This window comes from Melopsittacus undulatus, chromosome 4, assembly GCF_012275295.1.
Source record: "Melopsittacus undulatus isolate bMelUnd1 chromosome 4, bMelUnd1.mat.Z, whole genome shotgun sequence".
Taxonomy (NCBI): Eukaryota; Metazoa; Chordata; class Aves; order Psittaciformes; family Psittaculidae; genus Melopsittacus; species Melopsittacus undulatus.
Window position 1 is genome coordinate 45,537,055 of NC_047530.1, and position 26,709 is coordinate 45,563,763.

At 36.1% G+C, this 26,709-nt stretch overlaps 2 protein-coding genes across 2 annotated transcripts in view; one reads left to right on the plus strand and one right to left on the minus strand.

Annotated features, from left to right (window-relative positions):
- The window catches only part of AVEN (apoptosis and caspase activation inhibitor), a 97,559-nt gene that overhangs the window by 41,774 nt on the left and 29,076 nt on the right, over positions 1-26,709 (minus strand). The gene's annotated exons all lie outside the window — the stretch shown is intronic.
- Positions 15,180-26,709, plus strand: part of CHRM5 (cholinergic receptor muscarinic 5) — a 45,693-nt gene continuing 34,163 nt past the window's right edge. The window contains exon 1 of the mRNA XM_005149273.3: positions 15,180-15,535. The gene's annotated coding sequence lies outside the window, so the exon portion shown is untranslated. The remainder of the gene's footprint in view (positions 15,536-26,709) is intronic.

Sequence of the window (26,709 nt, forward strand, 5' to 3'; positions counted from 1 at the left end):
GTATAGCAGAAGCAATGGCTAGCAATGCTTCTTCAAACTAAAGGGTTCTCAAGACTTTGAAAAACAAAACCTTGCATTGATTAACATTCATTTTGGAAGCAGAAGTAATGGGGTGTTAAATGCATTGTTATTATTATGGTCCATTTCTATTATTTTGATATTGCTATCTAAGGTTTACTGAAACACAACCATTAATGCATGCGTGTTGATCAAGCAGTGAAAGCAACAGCAAGCCTGGTCCTCACTATACTTAATATACATTTGCCAAACACACCACAACACATACACACATAGGATAGATGTCTCATGATTTGGGTTTGACTGGGAGAAGTCTTTCAAGGGAAGATTTCTGCTTTCTCAGAGACTAAAACCATGCTGAAGTACCACTCCTACACAGCGAGCATAATTTATTGTTTTGACATAAATATTGGTGTTAAATAATCTAAAGTCTATCAAATTGACAAGACGGAATGCTCCTAATTTCTAATAAAGTTTTCTAGTAAAGTTTATTTATCATTTTGTAATCCAAATTTTAAAATACAGTAATTAAACAGCCACCTAGAAACCCAGTATATAATTTAATTTTATTTGATCACCATGATATTTGTACTCATTATAATCATGCATACAATTTAAATCATGCTCACTGCATTACAGGTTATTAACTCAAAGAATATTTAATAAGATGGCAATATAACTAATCTGATTCTGAAATAAATCTTTAGGAAGCAGATCATGAAAAGAAACAGCAAAGAAGTGCAAAGTGGTAACTTCTAGGACTGCTAATGGCATCAGCTGTTTTTCTTTCAACTATCAGTGATACAGTAAAACTTTATACACCATAATCAAAGAACAGCTTCATAGAATCACAGAATTGGGTTGGAAGAGACCTTAATGATCACCTAGTTCCACACACCTCACCACCTCCCCACCTCACCAGGGATACCTTCCAACAGACCAGGTTGCTCAATGCCCCACCCTCCTGACCTTGAACTCTTCCAGGGATGGGGAGACACAGCTTCTCTGGGCAAGCTGTACCAGTGCCTCACCACCCTCACAGTAGAGAACTTCTTCCTTGTATCTAATCTAAATCTGCCTTCTTTCACTTTAAAACCATCCCCCCTTGTCCTATCATTATGTGCCTTTGTAAAAAATCCCTCCAGATTTTTTATAGGACCCCTTTAAGTACTGGAGAACTGTTATAAAGTCTTCCCAAAACTTTCTCTTCCCCAGGCTGAACAAGCCCAACTGTCTTCATAGGAGTGGCACCCAGCCCTCCGACCATCTTTGTATTATATATAAGAACAATATTACAATAACCAAAGAAAAGTTGCAAACAATATCATTAACTGTGAGAAATATAAAAGGGTACTGCTAAACAAGTCTTGCATGAGAAATGAACATTAATACTTCATCAGTTTAAGATACATAGATTGAAATGGAATCAAGCCAGAAGAGAAATGGTGACACACATGCATGTGCCTTTTCTTCTGTTTTCATTTCTACATTTAGTGGTATGTAGGGCTATGCTCATTTATACACACATAACTATTTCATGTAATGTTAGCTCAAAACACCTACTAATGTTTAGAAGGAAAGGGGGGTGAGAGGGGTGTATTCCTTTTCAGACAAGAAATCATAGGACCCAAACAGGCTTCATGTGATCATCTAGTCCCTTTTCCTTCCCAAGCAGGCTCACCTATTTCTATGTTATTCCTGGAAGCTGTTTTCTAACTGTCACAGTATATCTTCAGGGACAGATAGTCCCCAGTGACTTTAGAGAGTTTACTCAAAACGTTTTGCTGTTCTTACATGAGAATTATTCTTTTTCTTTCCCATGCTTAAACCTAAAGCTTCTCTCACTGCAGTGTATTTGCTATATTACTTTAGATCTACCCTATGAAGATGTGTCCAGGCTGCAACAGACTGGCTGTAACTGGGGCCTTGCCAGACAGCAATCTTCACAGGAGCCAGCAGTGCTCCCTCAGACCTTGTCAGATCACACCAAGAACACAGAAGAAGGATACTCTTTCCTCCCTGGTACCTCAACTAAGTAAAATTTTGAGCATGACATTTCCAGAATTCTCTCACAGACCCTGCTTCCAAGTGCTGTCAAATACGTTAGTTACCCAGTCAGAGGGGATCTAGTTAGTGTGGATTTACGCAAAAGACAACATTCAAAAACTTCCATTTATTTCAACTTTTGACTGCTTTCAACTATTGACAACTTCTCTTTCTGCTCAGCAGGACAATTCCTTCCTTATTTTGTCATATTTGTTCAAAAGCCTACAACACAACTAGCAGTAGAGATAACTAGAAAAGAATAGCATCTTTAATTACTCTTATGCTAGAGCCTTTTCATGCTTCCACTCTGCTTTTCTGACACGTGGGATCACCTCTTTTCTTCTACCCCTATCCAAAGTATGCATGTATCTATCTGTCTGTGTACATGGTTTACAAACTTCTGAGTAATCTCTTTTTATCAGGCCAAATTCAGGGTTTCTGTAGCTTGTGGGGTTTTTTTTCTTTGTTTTTTAAAGTCTCCAGTTTCTTTTTCTATTCTTCTCCACTCTTCTCTCAAATTATTTTCCTGTGTTTCCCACCAAAATAACAGTTATGGATAAGCAGTTCAAAAAACTGAAAAATCAACATAAATATGGCAAAACCCCTCCAGAATCTAACTTTTCATTATGATTAACAGAGTCAGAGTAACTGTCAACCTGAACAATAAATTAATACATCCCATTTTTAAATACACAACCCCAATGAAACAGTATTTTACAACTTTATACATGCATTCTACAATGGCCCACTTTTCTGTGCTGACTGCCAAAGTTTTCAATTAAAAGATTATTTGACTATAATTGTTGAGAAAACTCAGCACCAAACTCACCCCAAAAAAACCCCGTATTACATCGAGTTACAGTTTGTTAGAACAGTGTGTTCCAATGTGGGCTTCAATAAACCGAAATTATACAATATGTGGTATCATTTGAAGCATTTATAACTTTTAGTACACTGAAGTTGCCAAGAAACCCTGAGAAGCAGATGGGCATTACTGCTGTTAAAATGCAACCAGTTACACTAGAAAAGACCTGGGTCTGTCATACTTACAGAAGAAATGTTTAATGTTACAGCTTCCTATTATTTATGATTTTTATTAACAAAAAGCATAAATTAACTTCACTTTTAAAAAAAAATATTTCCTTAGAAGATTCCACTAGTGGCTTAACTATTTCTATTCCTATTCTATTTAAGAATATGATCATAAAAATAAGTAAATAAATAAACCACTCCCTGGGCAACAGTCATATTCACAGAATTCCCAGCAGCAAACCAACTAAACCCCTGCCTCTATCTAAAGCTCCTCTTAATGAAGGCCATAAAACAAAGCTTAACTAAAATCTTAATTTGCTTAAAGTAGTAGTAATAATAAAAAGAACCAGCTTCAAGACAGGAACTAAATGCTAGCATTTACTTTTAGCTATCAAGGCATTTCATCTTGACATTCGTCACTTATCACTATTCCTTAAAGAAGCAGCTCCAACTTCCACTATAATGTTACAGTTCTTATACAGGTATAAATTGAAGTTATAAAATGTCTTAAAAATTTCTATTTCAGATCACAAAATATTATTTCAAAATTACTATTAGTAATATCAAATGAAGGCTTCTATGTTTGATTACTCCAATGAATTTTTCTGAGCATCATTACACCAAAGAAGGTGCTTGCTTCCAAATGGCCATGATATTTGTTTCTGTTCTGTAACTGATGTTTAATTTAACGTTTTAAATGTATATCTTATGGATTATCTCAAAATGCTATAATAAATGTTAAAGTTGTCCTATCAGCACAGTCTGCATAGAAGACTATAGTGATTTAGAACACACATAGGAAATAAATGTCTAAACCAAAATCCTCAACATACATTTTTAATGACACTCATTCCAATTATACAACTATATTCTGTTATAATAACTGAACATTCATCATATCTTTTACTTTCAGAAGCAGATCACCTAAATAAAAGAATACATGCCTTATAGCAGAAGGTACGTTTTGTACTCAGTCATCCTCATTTGGACTAGCTTCAAAGCTAAGATTATTCACCAAGGTGTTTCTACAGATAGCAGCATCTCTTAGGCTGTTGAAGGTAAATGTCATCTTTAATTAGTTAAACAAACAGCACTTCTTTTATCCTAGACAGAAAACACTGTCAGTCATAATATATTTAAGATATTTTCTGCAGGTTGTTACTGAGAAAACAGAAAAATGGATGAAGAGGGAAGTCTCTGAAGCATGAATATCCTTCCATAGGTCCAATGAATGATAATATTAAAAAAAAAAAGGCACTAAAATGTCTTTTAGATGTCTCAACTAATACACAAAATAGTCTCAAAGTATTCTTTGTATCTCAAGGATGTAAAATTGTAAGAAATTGCTCTCATTACTCTGATCTATTCTGAAAGGTACTGAAAGAGCAAAGAGCTGTTTCATAGGTCCCATTAGGTTCTAGAAGATGGTTCTTTTATTTCCTGGACCACCCAAATAAAAGTTGAAGCACACAGGTAACAGTCAACCTCTATATTCTAAAATTCAATTTGTTATTTTCATGTGTCTCTGTTAAACTGTGCTTCATGATACTTTAATATCCTTCCTATTTTTTAAAAGCCTCTTGGCTAGATATCCCAAAAAAAACTGATTCAAACTGAAAAAAACAGGTGACTGGGAAGATGAACCATCCTGAAAAGGCAGGTCAAAGAAACCTCCTACAGAGAAAAAGGATTGAACAACAAAACTGCCACCTGCTTACAAAACCAATTCCATCTGAGGGTAGAGCTTTGTGGAACCCTTCTCCATTCAAATACCCATATCAGAAAGCAAAGCCTAGTATTTCCAAAGGTACTTGAAGGCTTAGGATGAACAGAATCACAGCTCAACTTCCTGTTTCTTCTCATCACACAACGGGTCATATCTCCATCAGTGACATTTTATCTGCCATTTTACTTGTGTAAAGCATTCGACACTGTCCCACATGACATCCTTTTCTCTAAATTGGAGAAACATCAATCTGATAGATGGACCACTCGGTGGATAAAGAACTGGCTGGATGGCTGCATGCAAAGAGTTGTGGTCAATGGCTCAATATCTGGCTGGAGACCAGTAATGAGTGGTGTCCCTCAGAAACCAGTGTTGGGACTGGTCTTGTTTAACATCTTTGTCGGTGACATGGACAGTGGGATTGAGTGCACCCTCAGCAAGTTTGCTGATGACACCAAGCTGTGTGGTTCAGTTGATATGCTGGAGGGAAGGAATGCCATCCAGAGGGACCCTGACACGCTTGTGAGGTGGGCTGACGCCAACTTCATGAAGTTTAACCATGACAAGTGTAAGGTCCTAAAGATGCTGGGGAGGGACTCTTCATTAGGGACTGTAGTGATAGGACAAGGGGTAACAGGTTAAAACTTAGACAGCAGAGGTTTAGACTGGATATAAGGAAGAAATTCTTTACTGTAAGGGTGGTGAGGTACTGGAACGGGTTGCCCAGGGAGTCTGTGAATGCTCCATCCCTGGCAGTGTTCAAGGCCAGGTTGGATGAAGCCTTGCGTGGCATGGTTTAGTGTGATCACTAAGATCATCAAGCTCCAACCCGCCTGACATGGGCAGGGGCACCTCACATTAAACCATGTCACGCAAGGCTCTGTCCAGCCTGGCCTTGAACACTGCCAGGGATGGAACATTTACCAGCTCTTCGGGTAACCAATAAAAAACTTCTTCCTTATATCTAACCTGAACTTCCCCTGTTTCAGTTTTAACCCATTACCCCTTGTCCTGTCACTACAGTCCGTGATGACGAGTCCCTCCCCAGCATCCCTATAGGCCCCCTTCAGATACTGGAAGGCTGCTATGAGGTCTCCAGGCAGCCTTCTCTTCTCCAGGCTGAACAGCCCCAACTTTCTCAGCCTGTCTTCATATGGGAGGTGCTCCAGTCCCCTGATCATCCTTGTGGCCCTCCTCTGGACTTCCTCCAACAGCTCCACATTCTTCTTATATTGAGGACACTAGAACTCTAAACAGTACTCCAACTGCGGTCTCATATCCATTATAATCTATTTTTCCCCTCTCTCCCTTAGTTCCCCCAAATATAACTACCTTAAAATCATAAAGATACATCCAGTACCAAAATCAATCTTTCTCAAAATTCTAAAATAATTTTAAAACAGTTCATAAATTGAAAGTTATGACATGAAATCCATCATAAATTCTTATAAAAGTGTTCAACTTTTTTTTGTGTTTGTTTGTTTTCAGTTCCTAACTGGACAGCAATAAATCCCTAGGAGAAAACAAACAAACAAAAAAACCGCTATAAAAACTATTTTCATAGATTACCTTAGAAGAGACACCTCTTCTGGTGTTTTTTGTTTTTTAACTTTTTCTGAGAAAGAATCCTGGAACTTCCTCCAGAAGTCGGCAAACATGATAAAGTTCAAATTACATTTTTTTGTGTGCTGATTTCACTTCAGAATTGCCAGTTGTACGAGTCTTTAGAAAATCCTGCATACAGCCTGAAATCAGGAAGAAAGGATTTATTTTCCCGCACAATAAATATATGAAAGCAGACATACAGCAAGAAGATCACAGAGGTTCTTGAACAAGACCTGTTTTTCTACCTCTCCTGGAAAATCTCAAGAAACCATTCCTCAAGAAACCACAGACAAATTTTGTCTGTGCCCTTTGCGTATTTGCAGAATATAAATGTCTTTTATTTGCTGCATGACAAGACAGAGAATGAGGACCACACAATACCACTATAAAAACCACCTGAATTATAGGCATGTGTTTTTCAGATGTATGACTATGTGCTGGGTCAGACCTACACACGATTCACAAAGAACATACTTTCCATTACAAAAACACAGGAAAATAATAACCTTCCAGGTAAGGCTGAAACTTAACAAAACTTAAACCTAAGCTCAACTGAAGGCTGAACAATATCATTTCAGTAAGCTTATCTATTAGAAAGCAAAGACTTCAGATATCATACTAGTGAACATCCAAGAGATTCTTTTAATCTCAGTAATTTTGCAACCGTGTAATATTTTTGAAGGGAACTGTTTTCAGAATTAGTCAAGACATGAAGTGAAAAAAACTGATTGTTTTGTGGAAACAAGCTGCACCTAGGCATTTATGGATAATAACTTTCAAAATTTGCAAAACATAGACTTAAACAAAGCAACCAACTGCTTCCTGCAATTCCATTTAATTCTTCCCTTCATAAATGTGATACTCTCACTACCTAATCTGTAATCACTCAAAGAGTTGTGGTTGATGGCTCAATGTCTGGGTAGAGACCAGTGACAAGCCATGTTTCTCAAGGGTTGACACTGGGACCAGTGCTATTTAATGTCTGTTGGTGACATGGACAGTGAGACCAAGTGCACTCTTGGCAAGTCTGTCAACAACACCTGTGTGGTGCAGTTGACATGTTGTATAGAAGGGATGCCATCCAGAGGCACCCTGAGAAGCTTGAGAGATGGGCCGGTGAAAACCTCATCGAGTTTTAACAAGGCAAAATACAAGGTCCTGCACATGGGTCAAGGCCATCACAAGCACAAATACAGGCTCAGTGGAGAACAGATGTGAGGGAAGACCTGAGGAGAAGGACTTGGAGGCATTGGTTGATGTGAAGCTCAACATGACCTGGCACTGTGTGCATGAAGCCCAGAAAGCCAACCATATCCTGGGCTGCATCAAAAGGAGCATGGCCAGCAGGTTGAGGGAGATGATTCTGCCCCTCTGCTCTCACGAGACCACACCGGCAGGTACTGCCTTCAGCTCTGGGGCACCCCACACCAGAGGGATGTGGACCTGCTCAAGTGAGTCCAGAGGATGGGCACAAGATGATCAGAGCACTGGAGCACCTTCCCTGTGAAGACAGGCTGAAAGAGCTGGGGTTGTTCTGCCTGTAGAAAAGAAGGCTCTGGGGAGGCCTTAAAGCAGCATTCCAGTACGTAAAGGGAGACTACATGAAATCTGTAGAGGGACTTTTTACAAGGGCATCTAGTGACAGGACAGCTTTTTAAAAAACTACTTGTAACTTTCAGTTGAGAAGTACCCACAATCTTTCTGCATTAAGCAAATAACTTCTAAATAGTATGACTACATTGAATATATTCAAAGTTTAAAATAGATTTTCCTTTAAAAAATAAAACCAAAGAAATTGGCCTTTGAAATGAATAGCTATGCTTACTACATACCATTAAAATGAAATAAATCAAATGAATGTTTCTCTTTTAGAATTATATGTGGTTGTTGAAGTTTTTCAAACATAAATCAACCAGAGATACAAATGTCTAAACACCTGCAATTAGATGTTATTACAGTGAAGAAGTTACATAAATGAACTAAAAAAATCCATACTTATTTCACATTTAAATGATTTTATGTAAATGAAGCCTTTACTTCTAAGTAAAATAAAAACAATAAGGGATTAAAAAGCAAAAGAAAGTTTGTTCCCTTCTAAGTAAAAACAGAACAGAGCAGTTTTGAGTATTGTATAACATACAACTTTGTGGTGTCTCCTATATCAAAAAAGCATCACTTAGCTTTAAGACTATGGGTCTTGCACTGCATTTGACAATTAGCTAAAAAAGAAAGGGGGAGGGGGCAAACAAAAGTTACACAGGTCCTCACAAATATACAATTTGTAATTATTCAGGGCATATACAAATACAGCAAGTCAGTGTTGTGCCTTGTAGATCTGCCTGAAACTATTATGTTAAAAATAAATAAATAAATACATAAATAATCCATTTGTGCTGAGCAAAGTCCTCAAACAATCCCTTTATCACACTTGTAGTGGAGTCACTTGTTACAGAGCACAGAGCAGATCTTTGGCAAATTATATAACTCCTTAGATGGGTTTTCCAGGTTAAACAATCTCCAGATTTCAAAAAGCTGCATTAAAAGGTATGCAGAATTCCTTGCTAAAACTCTACAACAGGAACTGTTCCTACAATAAATAACACTTTTTTGAATACTAGCTGTTGTTCATAGGCTCCTCCTCAACTTCTTGCGTTTCAAAAATCATCCACCATTGAATACAGCTAGTCCTTATTTAACATAAAATTCATTATAAAAGTTCTGCAGATGTAAAATACCTATTTCTCAATGAGATATAAAATTCTCTTATTAAAAAGGTTGCATTTTTTTTTTTACTTCACAGAAAAGCACCATGTTCACACTAACCTTTTAACTAACAGGAACAGATGGGTCTAACTGGATACAGGCGTGATGGAGCATTGTGGTAGAGCAAAAGAACACGTTGATTCTCATACCTCAGGCAGATGGGAACCAGTCAAAATTAGTTTTAGACTAAAAATATTTTGCTACTTCTCGGTAAAAAAGAAAAAAAAAACCAAACCCAAACCCACACTTGAAACAATATGCTATTTTATACATGCCATCAGAGATCAGACAACAGCAGCTTTCAAAAAGTCAGTAGTGTACATTAAAACCAATTACATAGGCTTACTGTATATCATTTTTAGGCCTGTGAATAAATTACAAATTCCTGAGAACAGTAGCTTATAATGGAAGTGCTGACACAATCTTAACTGTAGCAGCAAATGCACTGCTATTATGAAGTTGTTATGGCAACTAGAATTATCAAGTTGGGAGAGAAAGGGTGTGCATAAGCAAAACTTAAATAATCTTTGACACTCCTCTCTACCTCCCTCTTCTAAAATTTGTGGCCACATCCAATCACTCCTTAGCTTTTTACAACAAAAAATTTAACTGCAAAACTTCCCTTTAACACAGGTGAGGGTGGACAGGCTCCACATTAGCATAAAAAGTAAGACATTAAATCCAAGGTCATAACCCAATTGGTGACTACAAAAATTATGTCAATTGAAAGACTTCAGGTAACAATCTGCTGAGCACATATTCATCAGGTATCGCCAGTTAACAAACCACAATTATGCAAAACTGTTCAATCTTCAATACAGTTTCATAATTGGTTACCAACCTGAATAATTTGGTAACAGCACCCTCTTCGACTAAATCAGATACCACATTCACAAATACTGAACCATTAATTAAAACACGATTAAAATATAATTGAAGCTCATATTTATGAAACAGCCATTGCTTATCTTTCCTAGTACTGTATTAGACAGAAGCAGAAATCTTTTATTTCCAATATTCAAATAATAGGGTGAAAAAACATATCAAGGCAGCTTCATTTTAATACACACAAATGCACAAAGTAGAATTTATAAAATAAATTACTTAAAACCAGTGCCAGCATGCCAGTTATTTTTCTTAAAAGAAAAAAAATGTGTAGCTTAATTACAGGTTTTTTTCTAGCAAAATTTCATTGAATATAAATTTCCAACAAAATGTTAGTAGAAACAGTCCTAGAAATAATTTTGAATTATCATTATGCATTTTTATTAAAGCATTCTGTCCAAATGCACTTACTAGCAACACTTCCACTGGAAAAGTGGAAAACAAATTGTCTTCCCTCTCAAAGGATTTTCTATTAACGCCACTTATTCTCAAGTCTAAACTTGACTGCCATAACTAAAATCTAGAAAACACAAAACCCCTCAGATGTCTAACATGATGAGTTGCACTAAGTACTTAACTCATTTCCTAGGTAACAAAAAATTTCTAAGCTATCGCAATCCATTTCTCTTTTGAGTTTGCTGTTCTAAACCAGCTTTCAGACTACAGGAAACACCCATTTTATGAGAAATGGTCAAATCTCAAGAAATTACAATCTATATTTTCACTAAGAGCTAGCAGATATTCCTGTTAAATTCAAAATAATTGTAAGATTCAGGCTGTCACATTTTTAGGTCACTAATTACTCAGTATTAGTCATCTGATTGATTTCAAACTTTTAAAACTGAAGACTGTTTTCATTTATATAGTAATTTACAGGCTTGAGGGTTTGTGATTTTGTTTTGGGGTTTGTCGGTTTGGTTTTTTTTAAGAATCATACAATGTATTCTATATTGATCACTGAAAATGATGGTTTGCAGATTACTTTAGCTGAAAGATAATCACATATTCCATTGACAAATCTGAATTATTTGATCTGCAATACCAAGTAACTATTGATCTGAGGTCACAACAACAGAAGCACACCCCCCAAAAAATAAGGCTGAAGAGTAAGTAGGAAAATAATTTTGTTCACAAAAGCAAGAACTACCCACAGGCAACAAAAGCAGCAGCAGTAACAATGACATTTTCTTCAGAACATTAGCTCTTCAGCAATTTTAAAATTCAGATAAATACACCGCTTCTCTCTGAAAAGCGAAAACTGCAGTTATCAGCTCACTTGAAGCGGGTAATCATGCAGATCTATAAAAGCTGAATGACAACATTCAAAAAAAAGGTAAAAATGGGATTTCCATGTGCGTAACTTTATTAATGATAAATGATAACAGCTTCGTAAAATTCTCAAACAGGAAAATGCTTAGAAATGTTCTCTAACACTATGGGGTTTGTTTGGTTTTTTGTGTTTGGTGGGGGTTTTTCAAATTTTTTCACAGTTCTAACATTAGTGGTTACCACACACATTTATAATCTGTAGAAACATTTCACTGAGATGTGGCTTTACTGATCACTCAGTTTTACTAGGAAAATGTTTTTCCCTGATATATTTGACAAATTACTTTCATACAGCAGGGGTAACTCTTGGCCTTTTAGATTTGAAGAATCTGTAATTATTAATCATGAATGGACTAACGCAGACAGTAGTACATGGTTTAATACTATTTGCAAAGCTATCAGCTTTGATCCTGTAAATATCAAATCCCACTGAGACAGCAATGAAATTTCAGTGAGCTTTCACCTTGAATGCTCATGCACTTAAAACATAAAGCATTTTTAAAGAAAGCTGCCTTCTGTTCTCACTTCTTATGCAACTTTTAGAAAGCAGTCTTCTTAAAACAGGAAGGTGCATGATTCACCCTAGATCTGATTTTTAGGTGCAGAGTTACAATACATTGTTAGCCAAAGCTACATAGTAGTTATTTTGAGGTTTGTAGCTATAACATGTACATGCATAATACCATCCAAAAAACAGAGGGAATTGAAACAGAAGTCTGTCCAAGAAGTAAAGGACTTTTTCATCACTACAAATTAACCTGTTATCAGAAACTAGTGCATAAAACAACACAGCATTGCATAGTTTGGGTTGGAAGAGACCTTTAAAGATCTTCTAGTCCAACCCCCCTGCCACGGTCAGGAACACCTTCCACCCAACCAGGCTGCTCAAAGCCCCATCCAATGTGTTTGTGAACCAAATGAAACAAAGCAGAAGGATGTATTCCTTACCCCTGGGTTAAAAGTATGAGAACTTCATGCCAACTGATGTTATTTACAGATATGGAATCCCTTATCACATCATTTTGTGAATGCAAGATAACCAGACTGCAAGAATTATCGTTGTCACATTGTAGATACCCAGTCGCAAAACAGACTATAGGACCTACAGAGTTCATAGCTGTGCATGCTTGAACCTTTTGCTACTTCAGATATACCATCAACTTTCATCACTAGATATATTATCCCCTTTATATATGCAGCTTATATATATATAGCTTATTCCTGTTGTAGCTTGACCAACCAGAAAAGATTTTCAGAACACCATGCTAAAAATTCATTTCCTCTTCTCTGTGTTTCAAGGTTGAAGATTTTAACTAGCTTTGCCTTCAGATTTTGAGTTCTTAACACCAATCATCTCCTTATCTTCAACTGAAGTTGCACAGAAAGATGTCAGGATTGCTGTCATCCCCTGCACTTTAAGGTGCTGCTTTATCCAAGTTTAGTCTCATCTCCAAGCTTGAGACTGCAGAATACTTTTGATACTAACACACAAATAGCTCAGCTTATCCAGCTCTAAAGAGGGGACAAAAGTGGGGTTTATGCAAATGCCTATATGTGTGCGCTTGCACACATGCGTGTATTAAAGAATTCTCTATTTTATGCTTCAGGACTTATTTTGAGGATACTCACGGAGTAGATATTCAAGTGCCCTATCTGGGGATTTGCAAGGCAGAAGCAGACTGGGACTACTGTTTGTTATATCCCAAAAGATTATTTGAGAATACAATTTGTATACAGATATCTTATTGCCGCACACAGGAAGATTGTGCCTTGTCAGACTCCAGTTACTTTGAAGGGCTTCATAAGAATCAGCACTGTTATGAAATATGCTAATAAATTTAGGACACTTTTAGTTCAGGCTAGGCTACCAACTCCAGATATGCATTGCATGCTTGAGGACAGGAATTACGAGACAGAAGTGTTAATATTATTTCATAAAGTATGCCTTATTCCAGTCCTTTCAGCATGGACTTTACATCACGTACCCATTGTATCCTTGGCAACTCAACTCCTTATCTAAAGAGACAACATTGACAACTTGGATTTAAAGTTACAGCCATCATATGCTACTAGGCTTGGATTTGGTCTGGAGCTATTAAGGATGCCAGCTAGAGGCCAAAGATCCCAAAACTTATTTGATGTGATATAAATGCATAACTCTGCTCATCACTATTGACGCTAAAAATCAAAAAAGCTTATCCAGATGCTCTCCATTGTTTTATAATAAAGAAAAAGAAGGTAACTTTGCTCTTTCAATGAAAGAAGACCAGGGCAAATTATGAAAGGCTCTTCATAATTACAACAAACCAGTACTAACCTGTAGAAGTAGCTCTTTATCCCACCATTTGTTTTGGTTCATGTTTCACTCCAGTTCTAAAGTAAATTACACTATTTTTTTCTCTTATCATTTTATCTTTTTCACCTTCAACATACAGAGGGCAAAAACAACAAAAAAATTATTGTAAAGATTTTCTTGTCCATAAAGCAAAAAGAACAGCTACAGTAAATATTATTCTAATTGGGGGGGGGGGGGGGGGGGAGAAGGAAACTATATTCTAAGAAAAAGTTCCAAACGTTTCATTATTCTCCCCACAATCAGCACACGTTGCCCCTAACAACATCAGTATAGTGAATGAAGATTTTACCCATCATATTTTAGGACAGATTTATGAAGGACTTATGCTACACTAAAGTGGGTTTTCTAATGTATATTATTCCCTACATAGTAACCTCAAGAGAGCAGTTAATTAACATTAAATCAGACTATTTGAAATTTCTAAAATTAATTAGAAATGGATTTATGAGTCAGAAAGCCTTTGTTTCAAAAAAAGTGTATAATGAGTTTGAACATCATCTCCATACACAGAGTCCTTTGAAAAACATTTTTAAAACAAGGTTTCTTTTTGCAGGGAAAAAAAGAAATAAAAGAAAAAAAGAAAAAGATAAAACACCCATGAATGTGTAGTCTTTATCTGTACCTTAAATTATAAATGAAAAACCATAGGACTACAGCCAGGTTCCCCCAGTGAAAAGCTACATGAAGCAAAGCACAATCCACAATTTTTAAAGCAAATCTTCTGGAACATCTTTTTTGGTAAAAAACAAGCTATGAATAGACCTTAACCTGAACAGAGTTTTTAACCCTATGTATAACATCTACCATATCAAAACAACTCTGGTCCGTTTTATCTAATTATATCCTAAAACAGCATTTTTTTTCCTGGATTCATTTCTTGATGACAAGCTGTTCAAACACAGAGCACCTATCAAACCTAGTATTATCATCTGCTGCTTTTTTCTTCTAGTAGACACTGCTGTCCATCAGAAGAAATAATTAATGGGTCCATTATGTACAAAAGCGTCATCCTGTCAATTCAGTCACTGGTTTGAATATCTCATATCTGCTATTCATTGATGCCATGCGTGCTCACTGTCCTGAGAGATGACAAAACACTACACCCTTCGGGATTTTTTTCCTCCCTCTGTTTTAAATCAGCATTTCACATCTGTGTCTGACAGAAGCATAAGGATCTGAGAGAGATAGATCTTCATCATTCTTCAGAGAATAATGTTGCATGGGTTAAAAGTTAAGACCTGATGTCTACTGATCTTCCAGCATATTTTCTACAAATATCTAAAACTTGGAGGCTACCTAAATGTGTAGGAAAATAACTTTTCAGTTTTGGAATAGCTACAGAAAACAGATGGAATTTACTGGATACTAATTCTTCACGATTTTTTTTTTAAATGGGTGCGAATACTTGAGTTAACTGGGGTCAGTACATTCACCTTTTGTATGTTTGTTTTTTCCTTTTTTTGGGGGGAGGAGGGGTGTCGGGGCAGGAGGAAAGATGCAAAGTTCACAGGTTCTTTTCTGTTACCTGATTAGGGAAGAATAAACACAAATGCTGAATACGGAAGAAATCTGATATTGGAGATACCTGGAAATAAACTACTAACAACCAATACCACAAGACGAAGCAGCAGTGAATAACAAGACGCTGTGGAAAAAGAAATCACAAGATGAGAGTGCACAATGCATTTCAAATAGAAAAAAGCTTCCTACCTTCTGAGTGAGTCTCAGTATATTCTGACAGAGCACAGATAAAGCTTCAATCAACTATCTTCTAGGTAAGTTTTATTTCATATTCTGCTCTCATTTTTTTATCACATCTATATATACTTTAATGTATGGACAATAACTCAATGAATTTAAATTTCTTTATAATGATACTGAAGTTTAAATCATTCTATGACTAATATTTTATGTTCTTAGATTTCCTATACTGTTAAAATAGTAGCTCTCTGTTGATACTAAGGTTATTCAAAGGAAAATCATTAAATGCTTTCTCTCTTGATTTATACTGAAATACTTCCTAAGACTTAAATCCTTCAAAATATTTTTAATATATATTTCCAATCATGGCTGTTTAAGAAAAGTATAAAGTAATAAAAAGCCATGCATCTGTTAATATTACTAAAACATATTTACTATACTTCATCACCTATTTAATCTAGCAAAGCAAAGAACATTTTGCACCACAGCAGTAAAAGGATATCTTTTATTATAAGATAATGAATTTTTGTTTATATAAAAGGATATTAAACAAAGCTAAAAGTGTTGATTAGTTATTTATGAAAAATAAACTACAGTACAGTAAGGAAACAGCACCATGTTAATACACCCTGAAGTACTGTGTAGAGAGTTTCAATGAGACGACTGGACATCAGTGCCCCAGTAAAACTATAAAATAGAAGAAGCAGGTCATCTCAGTTATTTCACTCATCTGGAACATCCACTACATAAGCTACATAGATGTAAATTCTACAAGGAAGTAACATGCAAAACATTTTAGAATGAGATTCTAACATCTAACAGGACTTGAAAAATTAATATAAAAGTAACTTGAAAAATGCCTGTGCTCACACACACTAAATACCCTACAGTCCTTGAAACAGAAAAAGCATAGTCATGTACCATTTAAAACACCATTTTATAGTATCATATTGATCATTTTTGCATGTAATATTAGCCTTGAAAACCTACATCTTTGCTTTTACTGTCTTTTACTGATTTCACACCATTTTTTGTTTACTAAGACACACTATTTCTTTTTCCAGCATCGTTTTAAATAGCTTTCCTCTACATCTCTGTCTCACTTCCCTCATTTTTATTTAGCACCTCTTTCTCATTTGATGTATCCAGCAATTCTTTTTCCTTCTTTTTTTTCCCTCCTTTTCCCTTCTTTTTATGTTCTGCTAATGTACTAAAATAATCTCTCTCTCTTGCCTGATGCTTGCTAAGGACAAATTTGCCATTCATAAACACCTCTTTTGAACCCTTCACTTATGAACAAAGAAAGGGTTTATGAATTCCACCAAATGCTAGCAGGTTAAACTTACTTGCCAAAGACTAACAGAATATTATTAGACTAAAAACCAAGAAGTTGATACTATGCTGACCCTTGTCTCACATCAAGAGTCAACAACATACCCCGAAAATAATGGGATTCCTACCAGGAAAAATGTGTGAAAAAGCTTCCACAGGAGAGGGGTCATCTTGTGCATATAACTGCAGAATACTTTTTATATTTTAAATTCCTCATGCAAGATCCCACTATTGATTGCCATAACTGGGGTGAAGGGGAGGGGGGAGGGTGACACAACACATAAATGCGTTCCTTAGTCTCTAAACTTTCACGCTTAAGTCTTCTGCTTAACACAGGAAAGAATTTTCCATTATTCTAACCTCTTTCCACTTTCCCACTTGCTGTATTTGATAAGAACTTAATGAGAATTTTTGATAGTGTACCTAGCCACTCAGCCGTTTTGTTGCTGACAGGTTCCAGCACTCTCTACATCTCCCCAGTTTCTGTCTTTTTCTTTACTATCTCCAACTGCTCTCTTCACAAATGCTCAAACACCTCTCATCTTATTTTCCTTTGCATCACTTCACATATTATATTGATCCAGTAAGAATTCTTCCTGCCTCCTCACTGCTCCTATAACAACATGCACTGATACTTGTCTTTCACCTAACATCTCAGGGAAAAAAAAAAATCACCAGTTAAGTGGGTTCTGTACAATGCAAAACAGAACAATACAGTTATAAGTTTCAATGGCACCAGCTGAAGATTGCCATAACTTGAACCATCAAAACCTATTACAATTCGATTAACATTCGTAACAAGCAGCAGATGTAATATAGCTTTTGTCAGCTAATTTCAGAAGACTGCTTTGTACCTGTGCAATCTAGTTCAGAGTTGTAAGCAAAAGAAAGAGGAAAATAAGAATTGTAATTTGAGTTTTGATTCTCCAGTTACGGCTCTCACACTGGCAAAGTTTTCTTACCCTGGATGTTGGATGTGAGTTTTTTGCCGACTCTTTTGTAAAAAGTATTTTTTATCATGGCTTAAAAAAAAAAAAAAAAATCGCACTCAAAACAGCTAGCCAACGTGCCTGTTTAAGAAAAATCAGGTTATTATTCAATGAGGGTCTCAAAAAGCTTACTCAAAATTTAGTGTTTCAGAAAATTCTAAACTGAGAATTGCATTTAAAACTTTTTAAGCTGTTTCAAATATAAGAAGCCTAAGAACAAGTGGAAGGCTTGCTTGTAGGAAGGAGAACTGAATACAACTAATGTTTTTAAAAGACTTCTTACAATTATGTAATATTTTTTAAAAGCAGATTATTTTTTCAGATGTTTTCATTAATCTCTTAAGTCACCAAGTAAGTGTTATTTTTAAGTGTATGATTTCTCTCACTTATCTTCAAAGAATTCAGATGTATAGACATAAATGAACAGTTCATAATGAAGTTCCGAAATCTAAACTTCTGCACAACCAGAAAAACTTCACAGAATGTCTTCCAAAATGCGTAATTATGTAAAATCACCTCACCTGAAAGCAGTGAGTCAATATTTATTATCCACCTTTATCATAATCAGTTTTTCAAGGATCACTAGGCATCTGAGCAGTATATCTTTTCATTTCCTCTCTGCATTAAGTTGTTTGTCTACATGAAATGAGTAAACCACATCACAAAATAACTACAGTCAATTGCCAAAAGCAAGTACATCTGCTCAGCAAAACGGCACAAACAATACATACAAATGGGACAGGTAACAAACATTAAGTGGCATAGCATGGTTTAATACGTTTTTTAGAAATTATGCAAACGAAAAACAGACCGTAAGTCCAACTGCCTCTTTTGGGTGGTTATACCTAAAAGAAATCAAAAAGTAGCAGCACATAACTTGTACATATACGTATTCCTAAACTGTTGACCTATCTTTTGCATTCACTTCCACATCTACTCAAGACTATCATGCATACAGGTAAAACATGAGGTACTTCTACCTTTTTGTTAAGATATATAACTTACATAACCTAGTAGAGAAAGTAAGGAGTGTAATCCACAATTTCTGCTCCTATAGTTAAATCACTGGCCTAATATGTCCATTTCACCTCAAATTAGACAAACACAAAATTCATCACGGCCATTTGCATCTCTCTCAAGCCCTTTCATTAAATAATCCCCCACCTCCAAAAGTCAGTGTAACAAGAAAAAAAAGGCTCTAAAACACCTCAGGACCATCTGCACTGTAAATACATACAGGTAATATTATGCAGTATTACCACCACATGTAAAAAAGTATATTCCAGAAATCCAAACTGACCAATATTAGTTACATTCATATCCTTTGTCATGAAATAAACAGGCAGAGACTGGTCAGGCAAAACCAGTTTACAGCTATAGGAGAGAATGCAGAGTGACAGACACTCAGCCCCCTACCATATGAACTCTGGCTTAAAAGAAAAGCACAACGGCTTATATATATTTATTGCCGATATAAACTGCTTTGTGAAGGGGCCTGATATGCCAAAGCAGCATCTGCATAGAAGAAAGCTTTGTTACAGCAGACTTAACTGTGTGCTCCTGGTAACTAAACCTGCCGCCTTGCAGCCTTGACTTGTAAATGTTCAGCTCACCCCTCTCTTTTGTTTGTGAGGCTGCTGGTCCTTAAACTTTTAGGTCCAACAAGGCCTGTCTCCATACTTTAAATCTTAATTAACCAAATCATGTATTACATTTTCCATTATTTTTTTCCAGGATTGATGTTAAGCTCATGGGCCTACATTTATCTAACTAATTCCAGGCAACAGCATTTTTCTCAGTATTCAAGACAGACATCCTTTGTCTTCTTCAATGTTCCTGCAATTATGAGACATTAAAAAACATCCATTTATATAGTCTGCCCCACTGAGTGGTACTGATGCTTTACAAGGAATTCAACTTGCTACCCTGCTATTATATATCAAACAGTGATGAAGTCAGCAATCTTGCTGAAAATACCAAAATTACAGAAAAGTGAATCCTTCACAGGACCTCAATCCCTTTGACACCATCTCAAACTTTAAATATTAATTTATTGATTTTAAAAATTACAAACAGCGAAGAAAGAAGCGCATTACTTGGGAAAGGTCACACAACATTGAATCAGAGGTTCCATGTAACCTCAAATGCTGCACAACAGTGCCCAGTAGTTTTAAGTCTAGGGAAGCCTGAGAACCAGGCACACACACAGGGACACTTCCTCAGAAATATTCTGCCAGCCTATAGCTATTTGTAGTTCAGGGATTTCTTGAGCCAGAGGTGGTGTCCTATTTATAAGATAACCTTCAAAGGATGTTTCCAGTTGTTTTCTAAACTTGCAAAAACTTAAGCTTCCACAAGATCCTATGACAAACTTCCCTATTTGAGTTATATCAAAAAATACCTTCATCTGAATTTGCTTCCAGTCAGCTTCATTCAATACTCCCTACTTCTTGTGCCAAAAGAGAAAATAATAATTTCATATTTGCCATATCCATCCTTCCATGATTTTAGACGGTCACAGCATATTCTCACCCATCTCAGTCTCTGAGACCAAAGATGTCTACTGTACTTTACTCATATCATCCCCAACAATGCTTCATATGTAAATTCTTCAATACTGTTAGTCATCCTGCTGCCCTTTGATGTACCTTTTCAGTACTTTTGTTTCCTCGTGGAGCCCCTGGTGTCCAAATAAAAGTTACACGATATGTCTATGTCACTGCTTTATATAGTGACACCATGATGTGTTTTCCGATTTGTTCTCTGTTCTTTTCCTAATTTCTAGGGTTCATTTGCTTTCAACTAATGAATAGCAACAAACACTTCAGATGTCTTTAAATGGGATAAAAAAAATGTTTACACACACACACGTACCTCGATGTTCATCTGCACTGAGTTTAATCTATCATTTGTGTGCTTTTTCTGCAACTCTCTGCAGTGCTCAGACTATACAGAATTAGGGGGGAATCAAAATGCACACTTTTAAGAGTGAAGGTAACAGCACATCGTATCAATCCAAGAGCCCAATGGGACAACCTTTAAAGAGCTCTGGGGAATTATCTGACACTGAAATTGATTAAACCAAGACTGACAATAGCTTTTGACAGTCGTCATATTATGAGATGTGCCCTAATCCAACCAATAACTAGTTCAGTTCATAACTTACTTTGTTATGACTGCTCAAGTTATCTAGAAAAGTTCACCTATAACAAACAGTTTATCTGGCTTTGCAATCTATGAATTTTATTGGCTATTCTGGGGATAGCCTTCCATATACAATTACTACAGAGAGAACCTGGTCTACTGTTCTTCTAGCAGGGGATTTGAGTTAGGGAAAGAAACAACAGCAAGTTTGACTTCCCCAGATTTGTCCCACACTTCACTGAAACAGATTTATTGTATTGGCTATTTCACACATTTTGCAAATTAAAAAGTAAAAGAACTGCAACACAAAGATGTCTGTTGGTACTATTTTACATCTATAACATCTGAAAGCAAATAAAGGCAAATATTGTGGCACCCAACTATTAAAATTCTATACATTATTAAGTGCTGCAAGAAGACGAGGAAATTGAACTGATTCTAAGTTTAGCAGTGCCAAGCTGTCAGAATGCATAAAGAGACTCTAGAAAAAAAAAGAAGTTTCTTAAACACCTATATATATATACATTCTCCTTAACAGGTTGTTCAAAAATTCATTTACCTATTCTAATGTAAATTATGTAAATAATCTCTAATGCCATTATGTGGACATCATCTTTCCTGATATCACAGGTGTATACTATCCCTGTCACCAATATACCTTGTCCATGTTATAGTCTCCCTAGATTTATCTACTGTACTTTCCTTTCATTATTAAATGAATTCTAGTCACATGAAATTACACTGCCAGTGTAATTGTTCAATGCTTCAATTTTCAAAAATGCATTACATCAGCTTTTTATCATAAAGTATTGCTTGGTATTGCTTGCTCAGGGAGTTATTTTTGTAACAGAGCAAACTTCACTAGTCTTTCTTGAATGAAATAATTTCAATTTACAACCAGTCAGGGAGGTTTAGGAAAAAAACAAAACAAAAATAAAACAAAACCAAACATTGTCTATGGCATCTGTCATCACCGCAAAGCAACTGCAATTGTGAGGTAAAAATAATTACACTCCTCTGCAGACTTTTTAAATTAAAAAATGACCCCTTTTATTTTTATTTATGCTGAAATTAGACCATAAATACTCTTTCCCTCTATTAAGCAAATTTATAAACACAGGTCTTTAATTCATACTCCAATTCTGCTTCCCAAAAGGGTTCCACTGTCCACTCCCTCAGTTTCCTACAATCACTGCAGGAGCAGGAAGCGTAGCATGTTACAATACTTTAAAAGTAGAAAGGTCTGCAAAATGATAACCCTTAAGAGCTATTACAGGACTCCACTATTAATAAATAACAGCCACAAAAAAAAAATAAAATGTTAAAGCTAAGATTAACAGATACAGAAAAACTATCTGAAGTACAGGCAGCAAACACAAATAATCACACAGTGGATTTTGTTTTATTGCTTGGTTTTGGTGTTGACTTTTTTTTTTTGTTGTTGTTTTTTTAACACAAAGATAACAAGACCAAATCAAACACTTTGGAGACTTTAAAATGCTTTGCCTGTAGTTAAATGTTACTTTACCCAGAGATATTTATAAAGACCAATTTTCTTTGACAAGCTGAAGTGTGCTTGTAAGTTACTGGTATGAGTTTTGATGCTTTCAGATTATAGTTCTACAAGTTAATTTAGTCATCTCATACTTGTAGGCAATTTTGCTCTAAGTGACTAGATTGCTCTTTGCAAAGATATCTACTCCTCCTTCTTTCTCTCCCTCCTCCTCTTTTTTCATATTCAAATACAACTTGGAGAAATAAAGTTGTGTGATAGAAAGAGGATATATAAAAACAAGAGTAAGCAAACACTTACTGAGGCATTATGAAATGAACAACAGAAAAATGCAAAAGAAGGGCAGACAGAATCACATGGAGTTACAGAATAGAAAATTCAAAGCAAGAGAGACTGTGGTCTCTTATTTGCATTAAAAGAATTTACATGCTGTCGGTATTCTAACTGCCAATGTATATTAAGATAAATCAGAATTAGGCATCTGGATTTAATCCAATACACATGCATACTACCACAAAAAAAGGAGCTCTTGCTTCTTCCCTTACTACTATGAATACCAATCCCAGTGTTTCCCTGATTACCCAAGATCTTTCCCTTCTCACCAGCTGCTCCATTTCACATTCCTGCCAACTCTTTTGCACCATTCATAGAGTCAAATCAGGCAACTAAACCCATATCTGGTGAGAGGCCAAATCCATATTGTCTCTAAAGTGCCTTTCAAACATACTTCTTCATCAGGAGAGGCAAGATGATCTTATTTTATTATCAAGAGCAGAAGCAAAATATAAAGCAACTTCAAATTCATTACATTTTTAATATAAGACCTCCACAGCTGCACAAGAAACATAACAAAGCTAAACACTCCATGGAAGCAAGAGAAAAAGAGACATTCAAGAAACAAAACGTAAGACATAGACTAGGTTCCTTCTCAAAATGTACAAAAGGAAGAGAAAATCTAGAATAAATTATAGCTGCTTTCATCAGAATTCATGTTTTAGTAATGACTGACAAGATGGCTAAAGCAATTAATAATTACATATAAAATTACTTAAGAGATGAAAAACATTATCAAATGAAGCCAACTCACAATGATTGGTAACAGCTACAGATTTCTTTCTCTGGTATTTAATGTGTGGGAGCAAAGGAAGCCAATATGAGTCCATATTTTGCAGCTGAAACAAGAAGTGCTAGCCAGCCCTTTTTTGGGCAAATTAAAGTATTTTATTACTTGGGGTACAAGTCAGTTTCTCCACTTACACAGAAATAATTTTCTGCATCTCAAGGGATAAGTGTGACACAGTAAGATGAAAAGGAACATGCAGATGAAAAGGAACATGTGACAGTGAAATGTCCCTTCAAACACAGATCAAACAAAATGACTAGTAAGTGTAGGACAGAATTCCTTGTCAGCTTTTGTCCTAGGGGTAATGTAGTCCTGAAAGGGGCACCTGAAAGGCACAGCAAATATATTGTTGTTTTTCTTCAAACAAAAACAAACAAAAAAACCCAACACCAAAACCCAAAACCAAACCAACCAATCAACCAAAAACAACTCAAAACACACACAAAAGCATGCTTTTCAAGATAAAAAGTAAAGGGAAAATGTACAAAAATTAACCACGTACAAGGCAGTGAAAATGAGAGAGAATGAATGTTCCAGGCCTCAAGAAAGACTTCAGAACAATTAACCAGCATATACTACTTGCTTCCTGCATACAACAGGAGGTGACAAGGAGCAGGATTCATTGACTTTTCAGGAGACAGATCAAGTTAGTAGTCTCTGAAGTAATGTGTAGAGACCTGTGACATTTGGCAATGCTGAAAGTCCCAGACTGTAAGTACTGTCTCAAAGGATCCTATTTGCATTTTGGATTTTTTTCCCCCAGATTTGATGGATGATTTATTGCCCCAAAACAAAGCACAGTATTATGTGGGAAACATGGATAATGAATAAAGGAAAATAATAGTGCCTTTAGACTGACCTAATTGCTCTTGTCCACCCCTGGGCACACAGACACATCGTGACAAAGCCCTGCACAGACAGCAATATAGGGAAGTGAGATGTAGCAACCGGTTTTCAGAATGAGCCTCTTTCTGGGTCAGGCAGGGCAGCAACATGCCTTAAGAAACATATCTACGTGAATATTCAAAAAAATGGTTTGAATTTCTATTTGCCTTAGAAAGTTGTTTGCCTCTTCAGTTAAGCATAATTTTTGTCTTGATAGTTATTTCCGTGTTGAGAAGTGCGTTAGCCCAAAGCAAATCTTAGGTTAGAAAAGCCAATAAACATTTTTCATCTGTCATGCTGAACTCTATCTTCTAACAAGTTCAGGAACATAAAGTACACCTAGAGGGGAAAAAAAAAAAGTAACTCTGGCATGACCCCATCAGCAAAGAACCCAGGGCTAAACTGCTGCTTTCCATAATAACCACTTTGGTAAACTTCCTTGAGTGTTAGAAAGGTGACAATAAAGACTGCAAACAGGGTCTCTTTTCCTGAAAAAGTACAAATCAGTACTTTCTCTCTGGGACTATTACTCTTGCAATCCTAGTACTTCACTTACTCAGACAACTTTAACTTCCTATTAACTCTGAACTGTCAATTTAAAATACTTAGCTTTCCAAGACCTCCATTCTGTCAGTATTTTCCTGGCATAAAGTTAACCAAGTATTTTGAATGAAAATTTCTGTGCTATAAATATCTGTAATTGTGGCCTCTAACCTTTATGGCAGAAAAAAATCAATGGAATGATGTCACCCCATTAAAGCTCTTCCATCTTGAATTACTTCTTCTGCCTTGCCCCCTTTGGAACTAGCTGATACACACTTTTCAGTGACACATTTTTTTGCATGTGGATGTACATGCACACATTCAAGAAAAAAATACCACATTATCACAGGCTGTTTTCAATCAAGAACTTAAGAGAAATAGAGAAAGATCAGTCTCACAATCCAAATTATCTGCAGCAGATTCAGAAATACCACGCTTTATAAACTGAGATGACGAGTGTATACTGTCAAAGGAAGGTCATCTGATTCATATTCCAGAAAAGGTTGAAAATGAGTCAGAACCAGAGAAAACATAATTCCACCCCACTCGCACCCTATTCTGCCCCTCAAGCACACTTTTTTATTGACAGAATTTCTAGTTCACAATTTTACACATGCAGAGGGGTTTGGTTTACAAGAAAGAACAACAGGATGGAAGAGTTCCCTTGAGGCTGGAACAGACAGTTAATACAACTCTAGTTTTGGAACAAAGACTTCGGCAAGGTTCAATATGCCTTTGACATTCTTCAAGAAAATTACCCAAATCTAGACAAAAAATAAGCCCTTTGGGAAAGAAATCTCTTAAGTGCTCAGAAGCACCATCTTCCTATACAATAGCCAGAAATCCCAAAGATGCCACTCCCAGGAGAGCTGAGAGTGAACAACAGCAAAGAGAACACAAAACATATGAGAAGCCAACATGTGATTTGGACAGGTACGAAAATATAAGGTGGGGGAAGGATCAAAAGAAAGCATAGATTGGAAGTTGGATGTGGGAACTGGGAATGCTTCAGCAACAGTATGAGATCAGGGAAAGAACAATGGCAAAATTAATAGGTATGACTCGGAAAGCATTAAAAGGAGGACTAGGAAAGCCCAAGCTGTCAGTAGCAAACATGAAAAGGAATTTCAGCACCACAAATGCAATAAGAATAAAAGAGGAGCTGCAACTGAGATTAAGGAAAAAATAGGCACTCTTTGTCCTGCATCACAGCCCTTTTTTCACTCCAAACCCAACATTTAGAAACAGCACTGCTCCCTGCAAGCAAATTTCTTGGGAATCTTGCTAAAAGAATAGCAGTAGCTTCTGTTGGTCTCTTCCATTGGTGCAGTTTGGTCACAATGCTGCTTTGGAGTCTTCACCTATGAACAAGAAAATGTTCCTATCACAGTTATTTTGTCTCTAAACTGTTATCAGGAATATATCAATCCTTATGAGAAAAAGAATAGTAAATGAAGTCTAGCTTCTGCAATTAAACCGATCTGCTACATTTGATTCTCCTATCATCCTTACCATAAACAAAAATTGGTTTTATGGAATTTTATAAGATTTCTATTTTTATTGTTTCTTTCTTTAATGTAGGCTGGTGAGAGACAGCACAAAAATATTAGAATTAAAACCAAACACAGCTCCTCCATATCAATCAACATCTTTGAATATTAACTTAGAAATAATATCTACTAATGCCATAATTGGAAAAGAGCCAGTAATTTACAGGCA